The sequence below is a fragment of the Tenrec ecaudatus genome, chromosome 11 (genome assembly GCF_050624435.1).
Source record: "Tenrec ecaudatus isolate mTenEca1 chromosome 11, mTenEca1.hap1, whole genome shotgun sequence".
NCBI classification, from domain to species: Eukaryota; Metazoa; Chordata; class Mammalia; order Afrosoricida; family Tenrecidae; genus Tenrec; species Tenrec ecaudatus.
The window spans coordinates 65,503,344-65,525,467 of NC_134540.1; positions in this window are offsets into that span (position 1 = coordinate 65,503,344).

Below are 22,124 nucleotides of genomic sequence, written 5' to 3' on the forward strand. Positions count from 1 at the left end.
AGCAAGTAGAATGTTGCTGTTGCTGCTAGCTATATGGAGTTGGCATGCACTCAAGGTGACCCCCAACTCACGATCACTCCATGCCCGCCATCAGCTGCACACTGGGCTTCTGTGATCCACAGGGTTTCACCGACTGCTTCTCAACAAGAAATTGCCAGGTCTTTCTTCCTAGTCTGCTCAGTCTGAGCCTGTTCGGCAGTACCTCAGCCTTCATGAGCTGAAAAGTTGGTGGCTGTGCATTAGGCGCATTGGAAAGAAAATTGAGAGGTGAGAATTTTATCACCAAATTACCAGTGTCCAATAAAGAAAGTTTAAAAAACAAAACCAAAATCCCACCATGATGGAATTGATCGATCTGACTCCGAGGTCAAAGCCAATGACCTTAAGTTTCGGATGGCAATTCAATTGTCTCCTTGCTGACTTACTTATCTCCCAGGAGACTCCTTTCAGCCTGATAGAGGTCTTTGCCGTAGATGTACTGAGTGAGGCATGCTTTAAGAGGGACGGGATTCCCAAACCAGGCTGTGTGCGCACACTTGCTAGCCTAGACCTATCGAAGCTCACATCCCTGGAGGCAAGAAGGTGACTCAAGGCTCACTTTCTCGGAGGCAAAGGGTGGGGGGGGGGAGCAAGGTTCATATCCTGGAGGCAAGAAAGTGGGTCTTTCCTGAAGGGAAGAGTCATTATTCCTCCCAGTAGGCCTGCTAGAAGGTGTTTCCCCATATGCAAATATATCATGTCTCTCAAGGTCAGTAAGCTTGATGTATATGTAACTCTTTTTTCCAATAAAACCCATTGTCGCTGAGTTGGTCATTCTGACTCACGGCACTGCAGTGAGTTACAGAGTAGAACTACTCCTTAAGGTTTTCCTGCTGGGAAGCAGATTATAAGACAACCTTTAAACATTGAGACAAACATTTTTAAAAAACGCTTTTTTAAAAAGCTACTCACACTAGACCAGACAAACTAGAGAACTGGGCACTCCTAAAAATACAATGTTTATGTACATCACAACACTTCATCAAAAGAATAAAAAGAGAACTGACAGACTGGGAAAAATATCTATATATCTTATTTTTTCCAACTGCATTGTATTCAGCATTTCTGGAAATTGCAATCTTTTTAAAAATTATTTTATTGGGGCTCATCTTATCACAATCTATCCATCCATCCATTGTGCCAACCTCATTTGTACATATGTTACCATCATCATTCTCAAAACATTACAGCCTTAGGAGATCAGTTATCAGGCATCAAAGAACAAAAAGACATATTTTGTACTCATCTCCCTGATATGATCACTGAAGACAAATGGGTGCATAAGCAAATGTGGCGAAGAAAGCTGATGGTGCCCGACTATCAAAAGATATAGCATCTGGGGTCTTAAAGGCTTGAAGGTAAACAAGCGGCCATCTAGCTCAGAAGCAACAAAGTCCACATGGAAGAAGCACACCGGCCTGTGTGATCACAAGGTGTTAAAGGGATCAGGTATCGGTCATCATCAAAACAAAAAATTGTATTATTGTGAATGAGGGGGAGTGCAGAGTGGGGACCAAAAGCCCATCTGTAGGCAACTGGACATCCCCTTACAGAAGGGTCGTGGTGAGGAGATGAGCCAGTCAGGGTGCAGTGTGGCAATGATGAAACATACAACTTTCCTCTAGTTCCTAAATGCTTCCTCCCCCCACCCCACCCCTCCACTATCATGATCCCAATTCTACCTGACAAATCTGGCTAGACCAGAGGATGTACACTGGTACAGATAGGAACTGGAAACAGGGAATCCAGGACGGATGATCCCTTCAGGACCAGTGGTGGGAGTGGCGATACTGAGAGGGTGGAGGGAGGGTGAGGTAGAGATTATAAGGAACTGATTACAAGGATCTACATATAACCTTGTCTCTGGGGATGGACAACAGAAAAGTGGGTGAAGGGAGACAGCAGACAGTGTAAGATATGACAAAATAATAATTTATAAATTATCAAGAGTTCACGTGGGAGGGGGAAGGGGGGAGGGAGGGGGGAAATGAGGAGCTGATGCCAGGGGCTTAGGTGGAGAGCAAATGCTTTGAGAATGATGAGGGTAATGAATGTATAAATGTGCTTTGCACTAGTGATGTATGTATGGATTGTGATAAGAGTTGTATGAGTCCCCAATAAAATGATTTTTTTAATTACAATCTTAAGTCACTACTCATTGGTTGGCCAATAAGAAGGGTTTTCATGGAACATCTATTAAAGATACAGGTTCCAGCTATTAAAGATACAAGTTCCAGCTTTCTGTTTCTCTGGATCCTGAGGACAACTGCCTTCTGTCTTCACAATATCTTCTCACAGGACGTCCAGGATCAAGAGATTCCTGGCAAAGAAACAAAAGCAGAACCTGTCCATTTCCCAATGGACTCAGATGAGAACAGGCACAACCCCAAGAGAAGACGCTGGAGAAGAGCCAAGCTGGTCTGTAAGGAGCCCCGTGTGAGGGCAGGCACGCGGCGTTCACCTGGGTTCACTGGCTGTCTGCCGTGCCATCATTGGATCAGTTGAACTTGTACTGGTTTTGTCGTTGGTTTTTATGCTTCCGCAATGAGAGGTTTACAACTAATAAATAGTGTGAGGCTAAATTTTTTTAATTGAAAAAATTCAGGCTCCAACTGCCCCAATCCAGAGCACTGACATTTGAATCTTCATCACAGAAGTCAAGGGAACTCCATTTCCATCTGAGGAAACACTCCAGTTAAGTTGCACAGGTGCTTCGGAAACTCCACCAAATACCAGATACAATCCTGCCATGCATTGAGTGTGGAACATTCTAGAAGTCTAGGGAGAAATGAGACGTGTTTTTGCTTTGTTTTGTTTTTTTAATCACAAAGGTTTCCACCCCCAGGTTTGATCTTGTGTAAACCTGGGAAAATGACTAACTCATGATATAATTTTTATTAATGAGAATTACAGTGTCTGGTCACCTGAGTTTCCAACCTGGTTCCATCTCTTCTAAATTTCAGGAACTTCCCATGTGTTTGCCTAACATCTGTTCTCAACTTCCCGGAACTTGCTGGCGAGCTGAATTGGGTGGGAATCCTCACCCGTTTCCCCCTCGGAAAGAGTCAAAAGCTCCGAATGCAACAGCAGACACGTGTAGACTTTCATCCGTCACTGAAGGCACCCAACACGTGACAGTCGTGGCTGTGGTTGGCTGCCGTGGAGTGGGCTTGGACCCCTGTCGACCCCTTCTTAGGAGAGTAGCACTGCCCTATAGGACTTTCAAGGCTGTGACCTTTAGCAAAAAGATTGCCAGGCCTGCCCTAGAGGCACCTGTGGGCGTTTGAACCACCAACCTTTATGAGCGTCCCTGTTTGCCCTATGCACCTAGGCTGCAGGAAATAAAAACTGCGCAGGTCTTTTTAGTTGCCCAGACTCCCCCACCCAAACAAACCTTCATTCTGGACATCAGAAGAGTAGATCTGGTTCCCTCTTTAAGAGCCATGGACCAAGCTGGATTTACTATTTGGGTGCATGAAACTTTACCAAGATTATGGAAACAGAAAAGAATTTGAGATTAACAAGCACGGTGCATTTTGGTACAGGTGGCAGGGCAATTCGAAGTCTACTTAAGCTATAGAAAGTCTTCATGAATCTGGGAGGGATTTAGGTCTTGGGGTGCCTTGGGGTAACCATCATCAGATGTATGTGATCCTCAGTCTGCGTGCACCCAGACTTCCCAGGTGCTGGGGAGATGAGGTAAAGGGGGAAAATAAAGAATCAGTCATCTCTGACCCACCTGCCTTGCCTTCCAAGGCTCACATTTTGCATTTAAGAGTCATTTGGAGAGTTCACACAAAATGAAGAAACAGGCTAGAAAAATAAATTTAAAGAAAGAGGCTAAGAGAAAAGGGGAAAATACTCAAAGAAGGAATGCGTCTGGCCATGGGTGTGCCAACCATCTCATGGATATTCTCCAGTGAAAGCAGAGGACAATTGAGGGCCAGTGAGACAGAGGAAAGTTGAGGACCAGTGAGACAGAGGAAAGTTGAGGGGCAGTGAGACAGAGGAAGGCCCTGGAAAAGATGAATGGACACAGTGGTGGCAACAAGGGACTCCAACCTGAGGACACTTGTGAGGACGGTGCACCTGGACGGTAGGTGGCCCATTGGGTCGCTATGATTTTGAACCAACTGAACTCAACAGCACCTCACAGAGACAATACAAAGACAATCCAGACCATTTTTAATTGATGTGCAAATATCTGCTTCCCTGGAAAACTTATTTCTGCTTCCACTGAACCAAATGAAATATTTCATTCTATCTCAGGCCTAGATCAAGGGTTAGACAATTTTACATGAAGAGCCAGAGAGTAACCATGGAAGGCTCCAGCAACTTCATAAATCAACACTGGTAACGAAAAAACAAAACAAACAAACACTGGGAACGAATTCCCAAGCAGCCCCAGACACTCGGTCAGAAAATGGTGGTGGCTGTGTTCTAACAAGACCTGGATTATTGTTGTTACCGTCAAGTCCCTCCAATTCCTGGTGACCCCAGGGATCACAGGATGAAATATTGCCTGGTCCTGAGCCATCTTCACAATTGTTGGCTGGCTTGAGCCCCTTGTTTCCATCCCTGTGTGTTTTGAGAGCCCACCAGCCTAAGGGGCTCGTCTTCCAACAAGATACTCAGAATTCTCTTGTGATTCATCCAGTCTTGAAGGGCTAGTTTTTCAAAATATACCACCAGGCTTCTCTTCCTAGTCTGCCTTAATCTGGAAGCTTTGCTGCGATCACCCGCTAGTATTTGAAAAACTGACAGCGTAGCTTCTAGAGCCACAGCAATGCACACTGCGGCAAACTGGCAGGCGGTAGGGTAGAAAACCTGGTTTACAGATGCGGAGATTTGCGTCTTGAGTGCGCCTTATGTGGTACAGTATTCTTCCGCTTTTCCTCCCAGCCATTTTTAAATGTACAGATCATCCTTAGCTCGCAAGCATACACAGAGGCCCATGGACGGGATGTAGCCCACAGACTGTAGTTTGGCAAACTCGGATCCAGATTTGCACTGGCTCCTTACATCCTTTCTGGAAAGATCCTGTTTGGTTGAGGAAGATGGGGCCACTCCAGGTAGGTGAGAGAAGTATAGGGGTCCATCTCCGCAACTTGCGGGGGGGGGGGGGGGGAGGGGCAGGTCCTTCCAGAGATTCAGACCTGTCCTCCACATCCAACCCAGACTGGCAGGTGCACCCATTCCAGGGCCCCGGGAGCCTTTTGGGCAAAATCTGTTCTTGGGCACAAAGTTTTTCCTCCCCCTCCCCCAAACATGGACAAAACAAAACAGAACCCATTTTTAAGGGACATTTGTAAGGCAGCTCTACTGACTTCCCAGCCCAAAGGCTCTCTCCAACCTGTTAAATGCTCTATACTGAGTACTGGCAACTGCATTTGCCAGTGGGTGAGAAATTTGCCAAGAGACTGGCTGGGAGAGGCTCAGTCAGGCTGAGCCAGAACTGACTGCTGCTCGAGAGCAGCGAGGCAAGAAAGTCCCTTCCCCTCTTTATCCCGGGTTTCATTGGCCTGCAGTGGAAGCGCATGTGGGTTACTTAACTCACTTCCGTCCAGTCCTTCAGACTCATTTCCCCTTTCATAGGACAGACCGCTTGATTGGTCTGATGGGTTTGAACCACCTACCTTGAGGTTAGCAGTCTTCTCACAAAAACCCTGAAGCCAAACCAACTGAACTGCCATCCAGTTAGTTCCCACTCATAAAGACCCCATAGGAAGCCCTGGGGAAAGCCTCGCCTTTTTCCCACCCGGTGGCTGGTGGCTGGAACTGCTGACCTTGTGGTTTGCACCGACCACCAGGGCAATTCAAAGTGTGTTCTCTGGCCTCTGCGGGGTGGGGAATACTGGAGGCTGATAACATCTACTCCCAAAATTCTCTGCTGGAGTAGATGTTATCTATTTCCAGCATTTTCCTCCTAAGGAAGGACCAGAAAACGCGCCTGCAAGTCTGAGAATGGTCCTTCCTGCAGAGAGGGAGCCCAGCAATCTTTTGAAATTCCAATGGAGCCCTGGGGAGTCCGCCTTCGGCCTAAAGGGCAGAAACCTGCCGGTGGAGCAGGGTCAGGGCAGGAGCAGTCCCTCCAGTGCCCCTGGAGCTGGCAGAAAGAGCCTCTGCCTTCCTGGTGTTGGAAGTGGGGTCCTCGTTAAAGGGTGGGAAGGAGTAAAACGGCTTCAGAGAGCCTGCTACCCTGACCCAGAAGGCACTAGGGACCAAGGAGGGCACAGTTTTCCTGAGAGTTGCTTCCAGAGTAACAAGTTCAAATTCCAGAGCCTTGGGTGGAGCTTAGGGTCACATTCCCTCCATATCTGCAAGCAAGGACACTTGCACCTGTGGTCCTGACACTCCCTATGGGTCCAGACCCTGGAGCGGGAGCGAAGGTGCAGAGTAAGGTCACAGTAGGACAGCTGTACTCCTGTAAGGATTGGCTGAAGTCTTAGCTCAGGGAAAGCCTTATAGCAGCCCCCAGAAACCAGGTTCTCAGTCCCTGAGACTCTCTGCAGGGTGCTGCCAGCAGTTTGGGGGCCTTTGTTTGTTATTGTCTAATTGTCCCGTTGTAGAAAAATAAGAGCCTCAAAAGCAAAACAAACTGCCATCTATTTTCCCTGGGCAATAATCCCAGCAAGAGACCATGGGATTGCTCTGGGCAGGAACCAGTTATCAGCAGTTAAGAGGAGGGCTGGCAGAGCCCTGAGGGAAAAGGGTTTTTCCTTGAAGACTGAAGATGAGCAGTAGATTTTAATCTAGTAAGGATTCCTACAGAGCTGTCAGGATGCAAAGGCGAGCTCCCCACCCCCCGCCCACCTCCCCACCCCCCCACCCACCCCCGTCAGTAAATGAATAGAAGGTTTTCTATTTCGCAGATGGTGAAACTGAGGCCTAGCGTGCCAGGAAGGCTTGCCGGCGCTGAGTGGCAGAACCACCCTAGGACCACATAGCGCGCATCCAACAAACCCGCTGCCATCAAATCCATTCAGAATCACAGAACCGTTCTGAGGGTCCCCCACCTGCAGTCTTCCTGCAGCGGACTGCCACATCCTTGTCCCCGGGAGTGCTGGGCAGCTGGAACCCCTGTCCTTTCTGTTAGAACCTAAGAATCGCCCTTCAGGCCACCAGGACTGCTTGTGTCCCTACACAGAGACACAGAGGAGGGAGGGGAGTCACTGAGGGTACGGAGAAGAAAACGCAGTCCCTATGGAAGAAACTCTGAAGCCTAATGACCACATAGTACAAGATGTAGGGTCACAATGGCTAAGCTCTCAGCAGCTATCGGAATGGTCTGGTTTGAACTGGAGGAAGATGTGGCGGTCATGGGAGGGAGAGCCTGTAGGAAAACTAACAAGTGCACTTCCATCAAGTTGTTTCCGATCGCCGAGATCCCACAGGACAGCGGAGAAGCCCTGTGGGTTTCTGAGACTGTAAATCTTTGCAGGCGTAGAAAGCTTTGACTTTCTCTTAAGGAACAACTGGTGGTTTTAAATTGCTGACCTTGATGTTAATAACCTAGCTAATGAGTAACCATTAGGCCACCGGGGCTCCTGTCTAGGAAACCCTGTAAGGCAGTTCTATTCTGTCCTGCAGGCTCGCTCCGAGTCAGAATGGACTGCATGACAGCAGGTTTGCTATTTTTTTTTTTTAGGTTTTCAAATTTTATTTATTTATTTTAAATTTTAACAATTTATTAGGGGCTCATACAATTCTTAACACAGTTCATACATATACATACATCAATTGTATAAAGCACATCTGTACAGTCTTTGCCCTAATCATTTTTTTCTCCTCTTTTCTTTTTTTACATTTTATTAGGGACTCATACAACTCTTATCACCATCCATACATATACATACATCAATTGTATAAAGCACATCCATACATTCCCTGCCCCAATCATTCTCAAGGCATTTGCTCTCCACTTAAGCCCCTTGCATTAGGTCCTCTTTTTTTTTTCCCCTCCCTCCCCTTTCCCCCCTCCCTCATGTGCCCTTGGTAATTTATACCTCGTTATTTTGTCATATCTTGCCCTATCCGGAGTCTCCCTTCCCCCCTTCTCTGCTGTCCCTCTCCCAGGGAAGAGGTTACATGTGGATCCTTGTAATCAGTTCCCCCTTTCCAACCCACTCACCCTCCACTCTCCCAGCATCATCCCTCACACCCTTAGTCCTGAAGGTATCATCCACCCTGGATTCCCTGTACCTCCAGCCCTCATATGTACCAGTGTACAGCCTCTGTCCTATCCAGCCCTGCAAGGTAGAATTTGGATCATGGTAGTTGGGGGGAGGAAGCATCCAGGATCTGGGGGAAAGCTGTGTTCTTCATCGGTACTACCTCGCACCCTAATTAACCCATCTCCTCTCCTAAACGCCTCTATGAGGGGATCTCCATTGGCCGACACTTGGGCCTTGGGTCTCCAGTCTGCACTTCCCCCTTCATTTAATATGGTATATATATACATATATACACATACATATACACATACATACACACACTTACATCTTTTTTTTTGCATGAAACAGAAAAAAACCAGCAAAGATAATGTAATAAGATGACAGAACCTCAAGTGTATCTGTTATGTCGATTAAGTAGTGACATTATGAAATGAGAAGGATTTGTAGAATGTTTCAAACACAAAATTTCACAATATACAATCTGAAGGAAAAAGAAGCTGACCTTAAAAGGTTAAAGGTTAGGCATAAAGACACCATGACAAATATGAAAAGCAGATAATATAGGTACACATTTTATGGTGTTTCTTGAAAGAATTGGCCAGAGTGAAATTTCTGGGTACAACTTAAGTGTGCCTTAAATATTGATGTAGATATTGCCACGAAATTTCTCCCTAGTGAGAGTAGTTTATGCCACACTTGACCTTAGCCCAAAGGCCGAGAACCAACGTGAGAGAAGTTTACACTGATGAGAGAACACCGACGCCAATTTAGGGAGTCAGTGATCTTTTTTCAATTTGTTCATATAAGAAACAAACAAAAGATATCTCTTGATCACATTTCCCTGACTTTTTTTTTTTTACATTTCCCTGACTTCTAATGAAACTGAGCAGCTTTCTTCATGTATGTATTGACATCTTGCATAGCTCCTGGAAACACTGTTTGACCTCTGTCTGTAGGTTACAGCCCGGTAGTGTAGTGGCTACAGGGTGGGCTGCTAACTGCAAGATTAGCAGTTCAAAACCACCAGCCTCTGAGGTTTTCTATGCTCATAAAGAATACCAACTCAGAAACTCACAGGGGGAGTTCCGCCCTGTCCTATTAGGGTCTCCGTGAGTAGGCTTCTACTGGATGGCAGGAAGGATTTTTTTTAATTGATCTATAGATGAAATATAGAGAGAATAACTACTTATTATTTACCTGTAACTATTTTCACCAAAAATGTGGGAGTCCTGAGTGCCAGGATTTGTGAATGTGACCTTGTGGGTGGATATAATCAAGGGAGATGCAGTCATACTTGGCTTAGGGTGGGCCCTAAACCTAATGACTAGTGTCTTTATAAGAAGGAGGCTTAGATCCAGAGAAGGCCCTGGAGAAGGCCACAAGGAGACAGGCAGATATTTGAGAAATGCAGTCAGAAATCAAGGTTGCTTGGGGCCATCAATAGCTGGTAGAGATAAGAAAGATTCCTTCCTGGGGGTTGTGGAAGCTGCCTGACATTGCCAGCACCTTGATCCTATTCTTCTAGCCCCCAGAGCAAGGAGACACAAAGTTCCTCTTGTTCTTAAGCCCCCAGTTTGTGGGAGTTTGTTACGGCAACCCTGAGACATTGATACTGCCGCGTGAAGCAATGTTGAGCTGCCAGGAAATTCTAGCATGTGAAAGCCACTGGGGGGATGTTACTCACTTCTTCATCTCTCAGTTTTCCAGTTAGACAAGTACAAAAACTGGAAAGGCTTGGAGAAGAGCAATATATTATAATGATCTGGTAATAACTAATAGCAGTTATTAGTCTCCATGTGGATTTGATACTGGAGAATACCAATATACTCTTTGGTATCTGTCCTGGAGACTTTGTATGACAATGATTTATTTTTCTTCATTTAATCAACAAAAAATTAGAGGAATAGCTATGGCGTGTACTGTCCAAACTTGGGCCTCTGCTAACTCTCTTTACCTGCATACTACAGGTTCATTAACTTTATCATTTCACTATCTTACCACATTGATGGCTTCATAAAAAGGGAAAGCAAGATGTAGCTTCCCACCTAGGTCTTTATGGAGTCGTTCATGCACAGAAAGCAAAAAAGCAATCTGCCCAAAACTTATAGGGCTGCCATCTAGTGAAGTTTCCCCCACAGGATAAATAACCAAAGCATGTCAAAACATCACCTCTGAACGCTTGGGGCTGCTAACTCAAGGTCAGCAGTTTGAAACCACCAGACATTCCGCAGGACGAAGATGAGGTTTTTTACTCCTGTAAGGTTACAATCTCAGAAACCCACTGAGGCAGTTCTACCCTGTCCTATAGGGTTGCTATGCATCTGACTCAAAGGTGGATTGAGTCTTTCTCTTTCCCTAGCCGTGTGGCTGGTGGGTTTGAACTGCTGACCTTGTGGTTAGCAGTCCAAAACTTACTCTACAGTGCCAATACCCAGTTGTGGAATATTAGCTGCCCATGGAACCTATCATTTCTACTGAGACAAATATTGTACTCGCTCATCTGGAAGTTGCAAGGAGAGAAAGTTAAATGGGCCTTGTGAAGCGGGCTGCCTGGAAAGATACAAATTACCTAAATGGAATTGCATGTGAGACCCTGGGGCCAAGAGAAGCTTCTTAAGATTGATACAAAGTAGCCTGGACTTGCAGATGGCTGTGGCACTGTCAAGGTAGCAAGATGGGTGGCTCACACTTCCTCAGGAGAAAGTTGAGACTCCCTGCTCCCATGCAGACTGCTGGCCTCTGCAAGTCGGTAGAGGGTCACTGAGTGGAGGTGGACTTGCTGGCAATGATGGATGCACAAACCAGCAGTGAAGAATTGCAGCGCTACATTGAGTGATGTCTCCCCCACCAGAATGTGGTTGTTAGATGGCGACACGTGGGTTCAACTCACAGTGCTGCTACGCACAATAGAACACAATAATGTTCCATTGCAGGCCATCCTCACAACAGTCTTTACGATCCAGCCCAAGAGTTAATGGGATGCTGGCTCCTGGAATTTGCATGTTAAGCAAAGTGAGGCAATCACTGTCAATAGCTGTACTACACCCCCCCCACCCCCACCCCCGCGCCCCCAGCCGCCCAGGCCGCAGACTCAGCTGAATGTGATCCCCTCCTCCACAGACCTATTTCTCCAGGTTTTCTCTGAGTCTGCTGCCCATCGGATTCTCCTTTGTTAGGGTGGTTGTTACTGACTATCAAGAGAGCCCCTAACTCATGGTGACCTCGTGCACAAAGGAATGAAACAGGTCCTGGTCCTGCCCTGTCCCCACGATCATTTTCAGGTAGATTTATTGTTCCATTGAACCAACAGGTCTCCCCCTTTCTTTAGCAGGCATTAGCCTTGTCATTCCACACTGTCCACAGTGGCTCTTCGTTCCAGAAATCCTGCCTGGAACAGGCATTTGTAAATTCATTGTAAAAAGAAACGAGGAAACCCCAAACCATTGGAGTCCCTTGCTTTTTTAACCTCTGCAAACGTTTCTTCTGCGGTGTCTTGGATCGCCTCTGCTTTGTTTCTATTCTTCTGTTTATAACGTTGGTGGCAATTGTGTGCACATGTAGGGTGGCCAGTTTCCTTTTCTGTCTTGTTTACACTGCATCGAGTTTTCCAAGTGTCTTTTAGAACCAACTACTTATTGACTTCTCTCACGAGGCCTCCATCCTGCAGTCAAAGTCTGTACAGTGCATTCTATGTGGAGCCACTTCCCTGCTTCAAGCCCTGGTATGACTTTCCAGTGTTCAAAGGGCAGTAATCAAATGTCACTTTGGGTCAGAAAATGAGGCATGTGACCTGGTGCCACCTCTTCAATCCTCTTGTCTCTGCCCTCCACCTCACTCATGATGCTGAGACCCGCCGGCCTGCTACCTGACACTTCTTCCCCATGTTGGATGTGTGCTCTCTCTTCGGCTGGACTGCTTTCTCCTTCTGCACTGGACCAGCTTGGAATCAGAATCAGAATGTCCCTCTATGACTCCCTGCCCCTGGCACTTTGGTTCTTTGTTATATTTACCTCAATACGATGGATACTATGAATATTTCTTTCAGAGAATCATTGAGTTACCTATAGGATGATTAACAACTATTTCTCCTTTTGGAAATTCCTCTCTCTCTCTCTCTCTCTCTCTCTCTCTCTCTCTCTCTCTCTTAACCCAAATACTGTCCCATACACTTTTCAGTTCTCTCCTCCCTCCCGTGTTGTGCTTGACCTGGGGAGTTTACAACTTGTGCTCTTGCTCTACCAGTAGGGAGAGGGAATGAAGATGCATTTCTATTCCCTTCACTATGTGAAACTAGAACCTGAAGGGAATTTTTCCCTCTTCGCATTTCTTTTTGTACCTGACCCTGAGTAACCAAAGGAAGAATTGTGTTAACTTCTGCATGTAGATAAACATCTACCCAGCTCCTCTGGGAGTCCTGGTGGCATCCTGGCTCCCTGTAGGCTGCTAACCAAAGGTCAGCCATTCCCACTCCTGGGGAGTAAGTCAGGGCTTTGGACCCCCATGAAGAAGTGCAGTCTCAGAAACTCACTGGGCCAGTTAGTGCTACCCTGCCCTGTCCTCGAGCTGAGTTGGCATCCAATCAATGGCAGTGAGTTTGGTTTTGATTTATCTCCCAGCCAACCACCTAAGACTGGCAAACAAACAAAATATGCATACTACCCCCCATTGGGATGGCATTCAAGACACTAATGTAGATAACTTGGAAAATTATAGGAAACAATTTGACACTATGTTGTATGTATGTATGTATGTATGTATGTATGTATGTATGTATGTATGTATGTATGACAATGTCTTTTAAAATGCAAATACGGTGTGCCATTTGGAGCCCTGGGCGGAATGGAATGTTTTTCTTCTTTAATATTCACTGTCCTTGGTTTCTGGGAGGCAGCAGCCCCCTTGCCCGCCCCTCCTCCTTCTCCGCAGGCACCCTCTTCTAGCCTGCCGGTCACAGCCGCGCTCCCACAGCTTCATCTCCCTGCCGCTTGGTGAGAGATCTGACCCACATCAATGACTCCACCCACATCTCGACACCAAGGGCTCATAAGTTAATCCCCCAGGCCGGGCTCTTCTGAGTTCCAGACCTGTCCACAGTGCTGCTACTCGAGGGCCTCAGTGGCACCTCATGTCAATCATCAAGTTCCTGATTGCCTGCACCAAACAACCTAATGACTGGTCCCTGGGTTTTCCCTACCGTAGTCGATGGCACCGTCCCGGCCAGTTCCCAGGATGCCCTCACCTCTCCATCCCAAGGTCTCACCAAGTCTTGCTGATTTTACTTTCTTGCTATCTTTTAAACAAATCGGTTTCTCTCTCTTTTTCCTCAAAACTATTTTATTGGGAGCTAATACAGGTGATAATATCATTCCATAGTTGAAGCATATCAAGCAGTATTGTACAATCAGTTCAAAACTGTCTCTTCCCCTTCCTGAGCTCTGTGACATCAGCTCCCTCCACCCCATGTGTCTTTACAAATCCAAATGAACTGGGTGAGTGTTGTTGTGGTTTTCATCCCCATTGGCAGGATTATCATCTAAATCGGCAGCTGGAATAACTGCAGTAACATCCCATGTGGAAGGAGGACCCTCCTTGCACAACCCTCCTAACCCTAGAGGTCCCTGAGTTCATTGGAGGAGTAACCTAACGCCAGTGCCCAGGGCAGGTGAGGGGGAATAACTGCCCCCTGAGCAAGAAGAACAATTGGGACATGTCTGCTCCTATAGATAAAGCTGCCAGCCAGACAGCAATCAGTCATAGCAATCAGCCATGTGCTTCTAAGAAGTTAACTTTAAGGTAGCAATATTATAGGAGGACATTGTAGGGATTGATCTTATTATGAGAATATGGTTGGGCCTCGTCTCTAACTCACAAGTGTGAAGGCCTCCCTCCACCCTGGCCTCCCAGGCTTCTGAAGTGTGAGAATAAAGAGTTCACCTGCATACACTCTCTTCCTGTTCTTGTGTCTCTCACAGTGATTGCACGATGGAGTTGTACGCTATGTGAATTATATGCCGATATTCAAGACTGGCATCTTGATGACAGCTAACTGCCACATTTGCCTTCCAATGAGCTTCTAGCAGGTTTGAACTGACAACCTCCGGGTTCGCAGCTGAGCACTTAACCACTGCACTGCCAGGGCTCTGTTATAGAATGTGTACCACTTCTGAGTCACACATTCACAGCTCCCTGGGTGGCACAGTGAAGCATTTAACTACTACCTGAAAGGTTGGCAATTCAAACTCACCCAGAGGCACCTGGGTAGAAGGACTTTGGGTTTGCTTCTGAAAGGTTACAGCTTGGGCCCCTTAAGGAGCAGCTCTACTCTGTACCCCGAGTCAGCACTGATCGATCGACAACTAACAATAATTATAAATTCATGACTGATATTCTTTCATTGGTATTCAGCTGCCAATATAAAATCTAGGAGAGAAGGGAATGCATTTGTTTGATTGTCTACCTTATCCCCAGCCGCTAGCATAGGGCCTTGTACAGTACAGTGCTGGAGCCAGTCATTCTGGGAACAAGTAAACTCCCCTCCTTTGTATACATCCCAAGATTGTGTCACAGTCTAGTCCTTGCTCCTAATCTCTCTCTACAGTCGCAGGCCCCTGCAGGCCATTTCCTCCTAGGGGACCCACCAATGGTCCCTCTTTCCTGGGAAAATGATACTAAAGGATCCAACAGTGACACTGGGGTTCTCAGCCACAGCCAGCAGCATCTCCTACCCCTTCTCCATCCCCACCTAGCATAGCATGACACCCCCCTTCCCAAGAGGCCCTTCACCTTTCTGCTGGTGCCACTGCCATTCAGAGGGAAGCGCAGGCTCCTTTTAGACATGGTCATTTATTTCTGTCCCCAGTTTATTCGCGTGGATTCCTTTGTTCTCTCTCTCTCTGACTTCACCTTCTCCTGTGGCCACACGTCTGTCCCTCTGTCTCTTCCTCTCTCTAGCTGTCCCTTTCTTACGTTAGGTTATTCTCTCTTCACTCGGTCTTCCAATCTCCCCTCTCCCTTTCCTCTCATTCTGTTCTAAGCACCTGGTCAGGTCCTTAACGCTAATAAAACATGTTAATTAAAACCCGAGTTCTGGGTCCGATTTTCTTTTATTCCCGTTCTAACAGATATGCCTTTCACTCCGCCCTTGAAGACAAAAATCCTCATAGCCCTCCTAGCTCTGCCTTCTCTCTCAGCCTCTAAATCTGAACATGCGAACCCCTCTAGGTCTCAAGCCTCCCCACTGCTTCCTTCCTCTTTGTTTCTCACCACTTCAGACCACCACCTTCTCTAGCGCGTGTTTCTTTAGAAGATTCCAGAAAATCTTCTTCCTCCAAAGGTCTCTCTCACACAGAGACCTTGATTGGAAAGCGGATTTTCATTCTAAAAATGAAATTATACGTGTTTTTATTTTGTTGGTGGACTCCACCAGGCCATGTGTTGACCTGTCTTCCTCACCGCTGGGCTGTGGTTTAAAAATAAATCACTCAAATCGAGTCGATTGTGACTCACAGTGACCTCTGTTTGTACCCTTGTTGGTAGGTGCCATCAAATGGATAGCTGCTCACAGCGTACATTGGCAGGGGCTGGACCCCCTTCTCTAGCGCACGAGGTGAGAAGTCCGCCACCTTACTACAACTGCCCTCATCCCACCAAAACCTCATGTGTGCCTGTGTGCCTCCCATGTGTTGTCCCTGATCCCTGACCCCTGCCCCACCACCGTAAGAGCCAACGTCGCTTTCCAGAATGCCATACTGGTCCTTCCCTCAAACTAGTTCCCTTGCCTTCACCTGGCCAACTCTTGTTCAGATTGGGTTTGGGAGGGGGGAGGGAGGTGTCTCTGAGAGATTCCCACCATACTCCATATATCCCGAAGTAAAACACCTGTCACACTATTGCTGTCACCTTCTCCTTACTTCCCCGCCCCCCTATCCCCCTCCACCAAAATGTACGGACTTCCTGAGTGACCCAAACAGTTAAGGGGTTCGAACTTATGCAGAAGAGTGGGTGAAGGGTCCCTCCACCTGAAAGCATGAGTGTCCACTTTCCATGTGGGAAGATCTTCTCATGTAATATGTCCTCTTTTATCAAGGGCTCCCGAGGCTGGGGGCGGGGAGGGAGGGAAAAAAGAGGAGCGGATACCAAGGGCGCAAGTAGAATGTCATTGTTTACAAGATGATGATGGCCACTTAGGCCTGATACAATTGATGCAGGGATGTTGTAAGTGCTGCAAGAGCTCCTGGTAAAAAGGATCATAAAAATAAATAAATAATATAAAACATTTAAATCTTTTTAAAAGAAGAAGAATCATGGCCACACAGGTGCCATCAGCTCAACTGCAGTCATGGCAACAAGCCTGCCATGGAAACACACCTACGACGGCACTAGCACCTGACTCAAGAGATACAGCCACCGCAGGGCATCCTGTAGGAACTCGGAGCAAGCCGGGCGAGAAGCTTTGGCTCTGGGTTGGAATCACCCGGCTGTGGGAGGCACCGTGTTGGCTCCTTGGCAGTTAATCCCATCGAAGGTTTTCAAAAGTCTCCGCTGAAGTGGCAATCTGACTCTTACCATCAGTATACAAAGAAAGGGCGCTGCACCAGCTGCTCCTGCTGGTGTCAAGCTTTCCCCAAACGCAAGAAAGGGGCAGAACCTGAAAGTCCGCTAGCTGTGGTGAGTGCTGGGGGCAACTGAAGGGCTGATGATCAAAGACTCCAGGTGTTTGGGCGGAGACGCTCGTCTCCAGGAGAATGCTGGGAAAGTCTGAAGGTGGAAAGGGGGAAGCAGTGTGTAGGGAGATGGAGACGGGTGAGTTGTAAATCCAGACTAAGCATAGCAAAAATTCTTGGGGGTTTTGCCCAGTTAGAAATCTGAAGGAGAAGGCGAACTTTAGCTGTTGTGTGAGACACATGATGCCATGGCCCATCAAGTGACATATATCATAAATAAAGGCTTCGGAGACATGGAGACCTCTGGGCCTCAGTTTCCCCAAAAGAGAGCAGGATGGGTGTGGCGCCTGCTAGGATGTGACAAACCTGGGGTCAGCCTTAAAATGCAGCTGGGGAATCACACCACCCTCCCTTCGACTGACTTTCCTGCTCCGCGCTCATCCCCAGAAACGTTCCCACTAAAATATCATTTTTATTTCATCTTAATTCAAAGACTTAGTGAAAGGAAGAAGACTCTTGATAAAAGATGGCCTTTGCAGAGTTGACAGAAGTGGGGAAGGGCTGGGGTAGCCAGAAACAGCTGCTTTCAGGAGGAGCCTGTGAGCTGAGGATGGGGAAAATTGAGGGACAATGACTACAAGGATTGATCCCCAAACAGAAGATGCACAGCAGGAGTGTCTGGAGAGCTTGTTGGGAGGGTGGGGTGCGAGGGGGGCAGGAACCTGCTCAGGAAGGGCTACTTAAGAACGTCAGAATTGACTAGTAACTGCCAAGTGCCACCCAGTTGGTTTCCACTCAAATATACCCTACAGAATAGAACTGCCCCATAGTTGTCATTTTTTATTTAAAATTTTCTTTTCATTGCCTCCCCCTTCCTGTCCCCTAGGGTTTTCTGGGCTAAATTCTTTTTTCTTTTTTTTTTTTAAAGATCATTTTATTGGGGTCTCTTACAGCTCTTGTAACAATTCATACTTCAATTTTATTAAGCATATTTGTACGTATGTTGCCATCATTATTTTCTAAACATTGACTTTCTATTGGAGCCCTTGGTATCAGCTCCTTTCTTGTCCTTCCCCCCTGGAGACCCCTTAATCAATTATGTTATTGTTTTCATTAGGCTAAATTCTTTGGGGGACCAGAATGCCAGGTCTTCCTCCTGTGAAGCCATTGTTGGTTGGTTTGAACCACTGACTTTTGAGTAGGTAGCCAAGCACTTACGAAAAGGTTGTAAGCTGGAGAGTCATGTGTTGACCTAGTTGTTTCAAAGATCATGCTGCCTTCCAAGTGGCGAGTGGATGGTAGGGCGCCAGGGGCTGAGGATGTGAGACCAGTTAGAAAGACAGCTTGGGTCCTCCGGTAAGAGATGCAGGTGGTTATGGCAGGTGAACCGGGTGAGGGGGGAGGGATTGGGCGACCCACTTGGTGACTCGAGCCAACATGTCTTCTTGCTGGCTTGGATGTGAAGTGTGAAGGAAACAGAAGAACCTAAATATGAACTAGCAGGTGTCTGGTGCCTTTATTGCCTGACTCACTGGGATTAAAGGAGTTGATGAATGACTGGACTTTCCTTTCCGATGAGGCTTCTAAGGTTCTCTGACATGTTGCCAAGATTTTAGTCTGCTTTTACCTTTCTGCAACATAAGGCTAGCCCTCGCCTCCCAGGGCTGTTAGGCAAATGGGTGATATCAAAGTCAGACTTTCTGAGAGAGGACAATTGGAGGCTCTGTGGGTGGATAGACCCGTCATGAACGTCCTCTCTGTATTACTTGGGTGAATACTCAAAATGAACTTAAATAGCTTTCTCGATCCCCTCAACAGTCCTCTGAATGAAGGCATGTGAGGTGATGTGGCAAACAGGAGCTGGGGTCTACTCGGAAGCAGGTAGGTACACTTATGATCCCCTTGACTCAGGAGACGTGTGAACTCTTCATAAAATGGAGCCGGTGGGCACCGTGCTTGTGGGTGGGCCAGGTGATCAAGTGTTGGGGGCAAGCAGTTATGTTGGCAGCCGCTTTGGTCATGAGAGGGCAAAGATCTCCTCATCCTGGTTCAAGTCCCACTTTCTCATCCTAAGTCGGAGCAGTGTAGTGGTTGGCGCAGTGCATTTCAAGAGAATGAACGTGGAGGAGAAAAAGTCCCACACACTTGTAGGCTCCAGTCTCTTGAAAGTGCAAAGAAGCCATTCTTTCAGGCCTGAGTCTGGTGGGAAAGAGGCAGCCAGGAATACTGACGTGCAGAGACCCAAGGTCATGAGGACTCTCTCAGTGACCCTGGCTTCGGCCCATCCTGAAGCAGCATGGGTTTGTACCCCTGAAGCAGTCCTGGTGTTTGGATCCTCTTCAAAGGAGTCAGGGGGCAAGGGATCCAGCAGGGAGAAGACAGGGACCTGCAGCCTCTGTCAGTCCAGGACTGGAGAGTTTTCACTTCACTTCTAGTATCAAACCATTTACTGCCATATCCAGAGACTTCACGATAAAACAGGGAAGTGGATACCTGGTTCTCTGGGACTTATTTTGTTTTCAAATCCATTAGGAAATGAGTTCCTTCTCCACTCCTCGAAGGTCCCCAGCTTTCCATGACAAAGTCAAGGCCAGGTGGGCTTGCCAGGTCTCTGATTTCAGGAACCAGTGCCCGCCCCAGGCCCAGGAAGCCCACCTGGAATTTGTTCCTTCTTCACTGATGTAGCTCAAGACACCCCTCATCATCTTCCTCCAGAGGGCTCACTCACTCGAACTCACTGCTTCCTGTTGGTTCCGACTCAATTTGATTAGGAAAACTCAGCCACTCAAAGTCCTAGAAACTCTGAGGAGGAAGAGCAGAGTTTAAGAGCTTCCTCAAGTCCAGTGGCATTCCTGGCCTGTGGCAGGATAGGGGTGTGAGAGCCCACCATGTTGGAAGGCTTTGGGAGCTCTTGCTGCTTTTTTTTTTTTAATGTCCAGTAAGCTAAAAAAAAAAAAGGGGGGGGGGGATAAAAGATCTAAAGGTGTCGAGAAAGAAACCTGACACCTGCTTATTAGCTTCTCCGTTGCCCCTGGCTTATTCTGAATGGTGGGCTGCGTCCTAATGACTGAAGACAGCTGCCTCAAGTTATAAATGTTCCAGCTGCCTGAATTGCAAGCCTGGTTCAGCAATCGGGCGGGTGCATGAAGCCCTAGAGAAAGAAGGGGCCCTGCTGGATTTCACAGGCCCAACTTCTCCCTCCTCTCCAGAAAGTAAAATCTAACTCTGATCCATAATGTCTGTCAGATGAGATTCCAGGAGATTGGTGCAGTGGGTATGAGTTGGACTGTGATCTGCATGGACGGCAGTTCGAAACCATCAGCAGTTCAGTGGGAGAAACACTGGGCTTTCTACTCCCATAAACAGTTATAGTCTTGGAAACACACAGTGGGTAGGCTATGAATCAGCATTGGCTTTGGCAGTATTTGGTTTTGGAGAGTGCCTGGTGACATAATGATTTCATGTTGGACTGTTAACCACAAGATCAGCAGTTCAAAACTACCAGCCATTCCGAGGGAGAAAGATGAGACTTTCTACTCCCATAAAGCTACAGTCTCATATTCCCACCTGGGAAGTTCTACTCTATCCAGGAGGGTCACTATGAAGTTGGAATTGCCCCAGTGGCACTGAGTTTTTCTTTCGTTTTAGGATTTCAGTGCCAATGGGCATTGTGGTGGCAGACTTTGGCCTAGAAACATGAGCCAGAGGGGCACATTCTTCCCTCTTTAAGCCAATGTCCACCAAAACCAACCCCACTGCCATTGAGGCTGTTCTGATTTCACAACCCCTATGCTGGGGTCTTGAGATCATACAAGAGCCCAACGTTCTCCCTAGGAGTAGCTAGTTGGTTTGAACCACCTTGTAGCTGGGAACCTGGTGTCTAACCCACCAGAGGATGAGTTAATTCCCTGATGGTCTTGCACAGCATCTTATCATGGGAGTGGGTCACCCTACTGCCCTTTGCAGTTAGCTGTTCAAGCGATGGAAGTGGACTGTAGGTACATTTTCCGCTCTGCTTTTGTGCTAACAAATGGCAGGGTTCTGGCATTTTGCATCTATCAACCATCCAGAGCTTTCAAACTCAGGCTGGTCAACCTTTTCTTGTTTCTCCATTCTTCCCTGACACCTGCTAGTCAAAGGCAGTTTCTTGGGTTTGTTTTTCAGATTTATTTTGTCCTAGCTCTTAATCAAGTTAGGAAGCTGGGCAGTGTTAAACCCTGTTGTATGTGGGAGAACGATGAGTCAAAAACAAATCGATGGCACCTAACACTATTAGAGGATCCCACTTCCAATATGATGGGGGCAAACAAGTTGGTCAGTTCTGAGATTCATGTATCTGGTCGTTCCTGTCACAAGCGATTTCCTTTTGGAGAAAAGGCATTGCATAGACAAATTGTCCAGTCAGTGCCAGAGCCCCAGAGCCCCAATTCACTCAGGAACTCAACTCCGAAACCATCAGGTCAATGCCTTCCCATAGCAACCCTACAGGGCATGGCAGAACTGCCCGGACCCGTTCCTTCTAGGGAAGTAGAGTCTTTCTCCTGGGGACAAAGATTGACTTCTCAATTTGCAGGCCACCCCTAATGATGCCATCAGGGTTCCAGAAAGGACTCATCACTAGACCCTAAAGCAAATCACTTTGGGGGAGTGGGTTCCATTTCTTTATTGGTAAATCATAGGTGTTGATCATCAATGGCTCTCAACCATAGATTCCACCCCGACCCTCCACAATAAAGGCATTTGGTAATGTCTAAAGCCTTTTTGGTGTTCATACCTGGATAGGCATCTACCATGTAATAGGGAGAGATTAGGTTTGCTTCTAAGCATCCCACGATGCACAGGGGAGCTCCATTCCCACCTCCACCCAGCAAAGAATTATCTAGCCCCAAGCCTAGCCTGATTCTCTTTCAGGTTCCAGCTTTTTCCCTGGAAACAAGCTGTCAGTGCCCTGAAGACCAAGACCCTCAACTAGAGCATCACCTGAGCATTGTTGGCACAACTTCACATCTGTTCTTTTTGGAACAGAAACTAGTGCATGAAAATTCAGTTTCATCTAAATGACACCATTACTTTGCCTGAAAATGAACGAAAAAGGCCAGAACCTTTAAGCATGCACCCCCAAAGTAATTATTCTAGTATTTTCAGATGTTGAGTTGATAAAACAAAGATTTCTCTTTCTCACACACACACATACTCAGAGCCTATGGTGGCTTCACACTCATGCAAACATACACTTCTATTCTTTTAG